The following is a 10,267-nucleotide window of genomic DNA, read 5'->3' as shown; positions in this document are numbered from 1 at the left end:
AAATTTATGAAATTCTTAGGGAAATGGTTGGATCTGGAGAATATCATCCTGAGTGAGGTAACCCAATCCACAAAAGAGATGGAGCTTTTTTTACACACAGAAATGTTATTGATGAATTAACTCAGGAATCAAGAGTTGAAGGACTTAGAAGAATCAGGATTAGGTATAGGAAGAGATTTGAAAGGCAGTGCTGTGTTCAACATGCGCCTTGTGGACAGCCTAGAGATGCATGCAGCCACAGCCAAGGATAATGAGAGATGTAGCCAAATACAAAACTATAAAGTTATTTAAAACATTTTTATGTGATTTTTTTTCTTTTTCAGTAACTCAGTTCTTGAATATGAACTTCATAGATGGCAATATTGCATTGCAAAGTCAAAAGTTTGGACACACTGGCTGAAGTTTATACAATTTCTCAAGACTGTTCCCAATTAAGATACTGTAGCATCGGTCATCTTTCCTCCATCCCTCCTGCTCTGGTTAGAGAACTAACAAGTTAGTGGATGGGAACTGTCCTGGGGAAGGGCATCAGTGTGGTTATGTGTCTCTTGGATTCCAGGAATGGAACTCTATTTGCTATTATCTATTGTCAGCCAGTACTTCAGGAATCTGATTTGCAGGGGCAAGGGTACTTATGGGTATCAGAGAGATCCACTGAAATAGATCCCTTCATAGAATGAATAGATTCCTCATAAAGTATCCAAATGAAAGGATTGCAGTCTCATGTTCTTTTTTTTTTTGGGGGGGTGGGTTTCAAGACAGGCTTTCTTTGTATAGCCCTGGCTGTCCTGGAACTCACACTGTAGACCAGCTGGCCTCGAACTTAGAAATCCACCTGCCTCTGCCTCCCAAGTGCTGGGATTAAAGGCATGCACCACCACTGCCCGGCTTCAGCCCATGTTCCTACACAGAGGCTTCTCATATTCTATATGAACATTTATATGGTAAAGACTAGGTTGGATTATCACAAACTGGGAAGCAGAAATGCAAAATAATTGAAGTGTTTATAGCTAATGATATTTCACCTAATTCTCAGGTACCCAGTGGCCTCCAGAGTTTTCAATGTAAGCCCTGCAGATTATAGCTCACTTATTTCAAACCTTACTGTCAGTTTTGGTTTATTGCTAAATTTTCCTCTCACTTACAAGTGATGTTGTTCTCTTCATTTTCCAACCAAAGAGGGCCACATTGGCCATAGTATTTTTTCTTACGTCATTAGAAGAGGGTCACTTTGGCTATTGTACTCCTCTGTCTTATGTCTTTTATGTCATAGGAAGAGGACTATTTTGACCATGACCCCTCACCTGTGTTTGGCTTCTCTCTCTGCCTTTTGCACAATATTCTGGTTTATATTTTCCACCCATATCATGAGCTAATCTCCACTTAGGTGGAATGTAATTGGTCTTACCAGATTTTAGGGATTTGTTCTTTTGTGACTTCTCTTGGCTAAATCATTGCTCTCTCTAACTATGTGGGTTATCCTCATGTACTTGCTGGACCCTTCAATAGCCTATATTTTCTGTGGCAGTTCAACTGAGAATAATCTTGTATGAGAAATAATCAACCCCTGCAGGGTAGGTACTCCTTTCACTAATTACTACTTTGCAATACTCATAGCATGAATACTATCCTATCTATCTCTCCTCATTATTTTTAATTGGCTGAAAATTTCCCATGGGGCCCAGGAAATAATTATGTTTAGTGTATCTAGGTAGGTTTCTCTAATTCCAAATCATTTGGAACTCTCAAGTCTAGATTATTTTACTCTTTGTGGAACAGTAAGGCTCTTAGCAGAACCATAAAATATATACTCCATTTGGAGTTCATTAGAGAAAATATTAAGGTGAGCAAAATAAAATGTTGTGTAAGACTTAAGCTAGAATCAATATGGTTGTTAGGCAGAAGTTGAGCATCTTGCCTTGATGGACGTAGCCATCTCTCAATAAACACTACAACATGTTAATATAGGTCCTCTGATTCTACTTGTTTTCTTCATCATTTCTAGGTACTACTTTTGGCTGAATCCAATAAAAACTCAAGGAGGAACAGACCCACTGCCATACTGCATAGACATATACAATCAGGGAGCAGATGGAAAATAGACTTGAAGGATCAAGGAGAAGAGTTCTAGTGGCCTCAGTTTCCTGCTTTGTGCAGGAAACACACTAGGACCAGAACAAGAGGCAGATGATAATTTTGTGAGAAAAGAAAAAAAAAAACCCTACATTTTTAAATCTTCTAACATTGTCTGTGTATTTCATTATTCAGGGAGGAAAAGGAATTTTCCATATTTCCTGCCTCCCGATTTCTTCACTAGACTGAATGATACTTAGTAGTCAATTTATTAGGTATGGCAAAAGTGGTATTGAGTACCTTCACATGCACATGTCAGATAAGCTATCTGGGAGGTACTATGCAACCGACAGCAACTGACGCTTAGGAGTTAGTTACCTCAATGATTTACAGCTACAGATCCAGGAAATGAAGTTTAAACCGTACAGTATAACACCTGTGCTTCCTTGCAGTCGAGGTAATTGCCAAGTCCACATTCTGACTTAGCTACTCTGTCTTTGCTAACTTATGAGCTTAAGCAAAGTCATCCAAGTAGACGTGTAGGTCCCTTCCTTTTGCCCCATTTCTACTTAATAGTCCTATTGATATTAATGTGTTGGAAACTGTGTCTCTTTTACTCATGTTTTTTTTTTCCCACATATTTAGCAGACACTTACTTTATCTCCACTTCAGTTTTGACTCGTTAGTTCCTTTGGTAGTTCACGTTTTTTCTTTTCTTTTTTATAGTTATATATATATATTTGGTGTAGATATTATAAGTGTATCTGTAATTACAGAAGAGCAACTTGTGCTAAGTCTTTAACTCACAAATTCAACTAAACCTGCCGTTATTAAGAATAATTTAAGTAGTGGGGTAAAAGTATTTAACTGTGGATATACTCATGCTTGAAACAGTCCCCTGTGTTTGGGCATTGATGCAGGTGGCAATGGCCTTTTGAAAATAGCATAGGAATAAATATTCTACTGAACTATAATTATCATTTTAACAAAATGTATATTATTTGATTTTTTATACCAGTAAGATAATAAATATCATTTCTTCCATAAAGCCAGGGAAGCAAACTTATTCTTGTAACATGAAATAAGCAGGACTATGAGAAAATAGCATAATGAGAGGACTCAGCTATAGATGCTTTAGCAGCAAAATGAAACAAAGCAAAACACCACACCATACCATACAGACACAAATCCCCACATATACACCACACACACTACCACCCACACCACACATGCACACACAACACACGCACAAACCACACTACATACCATATACACACACACACACACACACCACACGCATAAACCATACTTCATACCAAACACACACACTATACACACATCACCCATATCTTACACTACGTACCACAAACACATACACCATACATACCATACACATACATATCACACACATATGTATACACATACATTACATACTACACACATCACACACCATACTACATAAACTATGCACCACACACACCACACACCTACCAAACACATACCACACACATCACACATAAACCATACCACATGCACACCAAACACACACACACACACACACACACACACACACACACACACACATACATAGACCAAAACAAACTAAAAATTTAGCTTAAAAGTAATGTGAGCAGTTTTTGACAAGGTCAATTTACATACTGTCTTTTGGTTTGATTTTGACTCTGATTTAGACTTTTGACAAAATCATGAATAACATGGAGAATCTAATGAGATCTTTGATGGTTTATCATAAAACACATGTACTAAACACTAACAAAATTCCAGGTACCCTGCAGATGCTGCACCTCTGACAATACACATAAACACTGATACTAATAGGAGTAATTTGTCACCAAAGCTTATAAAATTGGCAGAAAATGAATGTCTATTCATAGTATTAGGTGATGAGGTGAATGAGCTGTGTGTTACCAGAGAGCCTGGGGTAGAGGAGGCAGAGGGATGCTTGAAATGGAACAGAAGAGGGACCACTTAAGATTCAGGACCTAACCGAGTTCTTAACTTCTTCATTAAAACCCAAAAAGAGAAACTGATTTGAAGTGGAAACTTTGATTTGAAGGGTTCTTTGGAAAGTCGGTTGGATGGTGTTTTGCTGGGCAAACACATGAAGGAACGTTTAGCTGAAGTGGACACAGGTGAAAGACTAAGGCAGACTTGTAAAGGAACATTTGGCTGAAGCAGATACAGGTGAAAGGAGGTTCTGCTAAAGCAAGCATGTGAAAGGACACGTGGTGAAGGATTCTTTGTTAACAACAGACTTGCATTGGTCCACTTTATATGACATAGTTGTGCTGCATTTGTCAGGACACCATAAAGAGAAATGCACCAAAAAATTCTGGTGGTGTGATGAAGTTTCTTGCATCTTCTGCAGACTTGGGCTGAGTGGTGGAGTGATGTCAGCTGAAACAGATGCACATCAAGGTTCTTTGGAGCACCCCATGGAGGATACATGATATTTAGAGGGTATAAATAGGTCTCGACAGACAGGTATAGAGGGGGAGCTTGGCTTGCTGGTATAGCTAGCTGTGCAGTGCTTACTGGTCTCGTGTCTTCGCTGATCTTCACGTCCCTGAGAGTGGCACAGCCGAGAACTTCTGGTGTTCCTCTGGGTCCCTCCTGCTGATTGTGCTGAGGCTGGCCGTCTCTGCTAGGTAGTGCCACTACTGCTGATTGGTGTTTGCTATATCCTAACTCTACTGACTGGGCTGCTGGTGTATCTGTGACATGTTTGAGAATGGATTGAGCTGCCGCTACTTACTAACCTGTGAGCTGAACTGCCGATTTCCCCCACCCCATCCACTGGTAGGTGGCAGGCTATAAGGGAGGTTGAAGCATTTAATAACCATCATTAAAAATAGGTTTTGAAAAAATTAAAATTACATTGATTGCTTTGGCATGAGAAACAGTGAAAGCAGAAAACAGGTTTTAAAAACAGCATATCATGTAATGTTTATTTTTAAAAGATTGTTTTATTTGTTTTTAGAGGTTCTTTTTATTATTTTGGTGTGTGTGTGTGTGTGTGTGTGTGTACGTGTGACAGCATATTTGAGTTTACACTCACCACATGTGTGCAGGTATCTACAGAGGCCAGAGGGCAAGGGTTCCTTGGAACTGGAGCTGCTGTTGAGTGAGAAATGCCTGGTATGGGTGCTGGCAATAAGTGACTGAGGTCTTCTTCTGTGGTTCGGTAAGTGCCTTCAACTGCTAAGCGATCTCTCCAGCCCCTCTCACTGTGTGTGTGTGTGTGTGTGTGTGTGTGTGCGCGTGCATGAGTGTGTATCTGTGCATACGATTTCAGATGCTTATGGAAGTCAAAGGCATCAGTCTTCCCTAGAGCTGGAGTTACTGATGTTTGTGAGCCACTGAATATAGGTACTAGGAAGTAAATTTGGATCCTCTGCAAGAGCAGTATGTGTTATTCATTGTAGAGACATACAATGATATTTTCTCTGCCCATATAATGATATTTTTAAAAGGATTAGTAAAGAAAACGTCAAAAAAAAAAAGCATTTCACATCAACTGGGAATCATTCATTCTGTGTCACCTTATTCTAAAAGATTTCCATAGCTATTCATAATTAGAGTAGGTTTTTAATAAAATATTAATCTTTGTGGTTTTTCGAATAACAATAAACATTAGTTATGAGAGTTAATGAAGTGTGCTATTTTGAGTTCATAATTTACACTTAAAGACTTTCAAGATCCCTTTCCCTCTGTTTTATTCAATAACTACAAACATCTTGAGAGTGTTCTACAGAGCAGCAGCTGATAAAGTGCTCATCAGATATATATCAAAATCATGCCTGAGACATGTAGAGTCATAGGTCATCTAGGTGCTCGCTGAGCCACCTTGATGTCAACAATAGTCACTTTTTCATTCTTTTCTTTCCTTCTGCTATTAGCAAAAGGCATTAAGCATCTCACCAGTTGCTCTATTATTGAAGTGACTTCTAACTGAAGAGGTCCAGTTAAAATTTCAACAGGAATGGTGGTTCTGAACGCTTACAGCCTTACCCACGGAGAGTAAAGCAAGATTGTGTAGGAGTGTTATGACAGAGTAGTCATGCTTCCGTGCTACTGGCAGGCATGTTATTAGATGATTGGCATTCCAAACATATAAATAAAATGATGTGAATTATTGGGTGATCAATAAAATGAAAAGTACATCTCTGCCTGTCAAATGATAATGTGTGTATATTAGAATCATCATGGGAATAATGTATGAATTTTCAGGCTGGAAGAGGTTTCTGAAAATAGCTAAATGAAATTTAGGATGAACAAAACAGCAGCAATCACAACACACATATTTAACTTTTACAAGCATTTTTGATGTCTTTATCATGTCAATTGTTAGAACACTGGAATTGGAAGTTAATTTACAGTAGTACAGATTGGTCAATAAGGACCAAATTTAAACTCTGAGACACTTGCAAACCAGTAGTGTTCCTAAAGCTCCATATAGAATCATTCAACTATTTGTCTATAGTTACCTTTTCTTTTACGAAGAAGTCATTGGTTTGCATAGGAACAGTAAATAGTCAAACCTGAGCTCTGAGTGATACATGGGGATGGATGTTCAGGCTAGAGCAGAAGCAGCTCACATGTATGGAGAACTCAGCTTCATCTCTGCTTGAAATAAAATAAGAAACACGGATGAAGAATTATTTGAGTGTGTCGATACAGACAAATAGTTACTTTTAGCCAAACTGCTCACTGAAAGAAGATATGTGAGGAAAAGTGAATTCCATTAGTGAGAAAGGAAGGAGAAATGGTAAACAGTACAGAACAAATGATCAAATATAACACTCCTCGGTATGCTTAGAAAGATGCAAGAGAATAGGAAGGTTTTGAAAAAAAACCTTAAAAAAATGTTGGTTAATTATCCACTAGGGCTAGGAGTGTGCACCTGTTTACTTAGAAAGGAGGAAACAGATATGAGACTTATTTAATAATCTCTCAGTGCCATTACAACAGTATTGAGACTAGACAAGTGAACGATGGATACAGAGGAAATTGTCTAGGTACTTGATACCATCCTAATGCTTTTCTCACCTTGTTCCAAATTTCTACAAATCTTCATGTTAATCTTCTTATTGTAGAGAGGTGGCAATGGATTTCCAGAGAGTTCGAAAGGCAGCTTAATATTATGATTCAAATATGTCACCCAGCAGGGGTTAACCACACCTAAAGCTATTACTCCATTGTATTTAAAGATAAAAATCATATCTTTCCCTTCACTTATGATCTGAAATGCTAGCTCATTGTTGTTCTAAAAAAAAAAGATCAGGCTTGGAGATGTCTCAGTGGTTAAGAGTGCTGACTTTTGAGCATAAAGCTGTGACCTGGGATTTCCAGCATCCACATAGAAAAACAGTGTGATTGCATGACCATTAATTACCCCAGTGCTGGGAAAAGCAGACAGGAGGAGAGTTAGTCAATGTAGTCTGAAGTCACTGCTAAAACAATATAGACTGTAAATGCAGCCCTTGGTTTCCTCTCAGGGGTTGAAGACAGTGCATATTTAGGACAGGATTCTGGTTCTGATAAGAAAGCATTTTTCTTCACTATCTAGCTTCCGTGGTTCCAGAAAATCCTATGCAAGCTACCAAAGGAGGGAAGCAATTAATCAGTCCTACTGAGCTGCAACATTTACGAACCAAGATAATTTCTAGCATGGTAAGATATACATAAAGGTGCAATAAATGGAATTTGCAAGTTGGTGGCAACCAACAACGGTCTAATTGAACTTAAGGCCCACTCACAGGATGGAAATCATGCCTGGTGTACTGGCTAGTTTTGTGTGTCAACTTGACACAAGCTGGAGTTATCACAGAAGGGAGCTTCAGTTGGGGAAGTGCCTCCATGAGATCCAGCTGTGGGGCATTTTCTCAATTGCCCCTTGTGGGTGGTGCCATCCCTGCACTGGAGGTCTTGGGCTCTATAAGAGAGCAGGATGAGCAAGTCAGGAGAAGCAAGCCAGTAAGAAACATCTCTCCATGGCCTCTGCGTCAGCTCCTGCTTCCTGACCTGCTTGAGTTCCAGTCCTGGCCTCCTCTGGTGATCAACAGCCATGTGGAAGTAAGCCAAATAAACCCTTTCCTCCCCAACTTGCTTCTTGGTCATAATGTTGTGCAGGAATAGAAACCCTGACTAAGACACCTGGCATTCAAAACAGAACCAGCTTCCCAGGTGCTGGAGAGGACAGGGTCCTTAGAAAAGAATCTACTACTACCACTTTGCTAGAGATGAATAATTTTTTACTACATTGTAGTTGCCACCCCTTATCAGAGAAGTCTCTATAGCAGTCGGAGAGCATCACAAAAAATCTCAATGTATTGATCAACAGATTGTGGGGACCTCAGCTCCAATGGCTATATCTTCATCACAATGTCTGCCTTTACAGCTCAGGGAACATCATGGAACAGGACACAGAAAGGTTGTAAGAACCAGAGTACCAGGAAGTCAGCTGTGGAACACTGTCTCCTAGAAATGGCTGCAAAACGAGACCAGAACAATGCAATATCAGTGGATATGTTAACATCGAAGGAGGAAAGTTTCATAAGTCCCACCCCTAGCCAAAGAACTACAGACAACTATTAACTGCCGAGAAAAGGAGAATTAGTCTCTCTCAGAGATGAGTATCCATATTTGTTGTCTAATCTAGAGTAGCTAGCTTTGGAACCATATCTACACAAAAGACAAAAAGAGACTCCACAGAGTGTATTAATTTGTACATGAGAATATATGCACACAGATATGTTATAATAAAGACAAGGGGCTATCAATCAGCCATTCAAAAATTAATTGACAAGTGCATAATATGTATGGGCTATAAAAATTAGAAAAAGCCTTATCTTTTGTTTTTACAGTTAAGATTTAGTGTATCTCTGGATAAATTATACCAAGGTTTGACCTGATTCTATATATAAATTTTCACTGATAAAGGAGTAAAGTATATAGGATTCTCATTACTAGAGTGGAGGCTTTGCCAAATCAAGTGAGCAGTAGCTTGGAAGGCTAGGTTCTTGGAAAACTAATGGCCATGAATTTCACCCTAGGCCATTGGCTTCCAGGTCATTTGTTTCATGAACTTGAAGAATGAGTTTCTCAGACAACCAGCAGGATGGGAATTTAGAAAGGATTTTATTATATGTTCATAGGAACCAATTTAAGAAGCAGCAGAATTCCTGTTTATCAAAAGCAAGTCCAAAGGAATGGGCTACCACTGAGGGTTATCTAGGAACTCACATAGTTTTTCTGTGTTGGGACATAGAAGATGAGCTGATCAGTCCAGATGTTCTACCAATGAGGCTCCCATATGCCTCCTTCCTAAGTATTGCAATTATAGCTTCAGTCATAGTCCCTTGGTTAGCTTTTAGGTAATGGAAAATAAGAGAAGCTGAATAATGGGAATGTTAACAAGAAATCAGACCAGGAAGGAAAGCCTTTAAGCACTTCAGGCATTTATGGCCTCCTGAGAAGCCATAACTTTGTCTCTAAACTACCGGCCAGGACTCACCACCACGCTATAGACACAATTACCATTGTGTCAGCTGGAGAGATTACAGGCATGTGGCAGAATGTTTCATTGGATTCAACATAAAATTTTCAAGGCAAAACAAAAAAATTGCTTTGATTAGTTAAGTCACACCGCTTGAAATTGTTTTGGTTTCTGCCAGCAACATCATTCATGGAAAAAAGGGAAGACATGATAGCCTCTTGATTTATTTATTTATTTTTTTGTTTTAGTCTCTGATGGTTTATTATATTTCTTTGATTCTTTTATGCTAGGCTTTGGGTAAATGTGACAATTAATGGGACAATCAGGAAAAAAAATCCAACCATATAACGAAAATAAGAAAAAGAGACCATCTCCATAATAATAAAGACATTTTAGAAAAACAAAGAAATCTTCTACATGTAAATTAGAATCCTTGGATGAATTTACATGAAAAAGGTGGGATTGCATCTGGAAATTTTTAAGCACTTGAATTGTATTTATTAAAGAAAATTAGTCAAACCAACCTAAGTACAAAAAGGTAGCCATATTGGAGAAGTCTTAAAAACATGTCTGTAGAATTTTAGCCTAAATACATCAAATAAACTTCTTTTTTTTTTTATTTTAGATATTTTCTTTATTTACATGCGAATTTCTCCCTTCCCAGTTTCCCCTCCA

Source organism: Mastomys coucha, unplaced genomic scaffold (assembly GCF_008632895.1).
Source record: "Mastomys coucha isolate ucsf_1 unplaced genomic scaffold, UCSF_Mcou_1 pScaffold12, whole genome shotgun sequence".
NCBI classification, from domain to species: Eukaryota; Metazoa; Chordata; class Mammalia; order Rodentia; family Muridae; genus Mastomys; species Mastomys coucha.
This window is presented reverse-complemented; position numbering follows the sequence as displayed.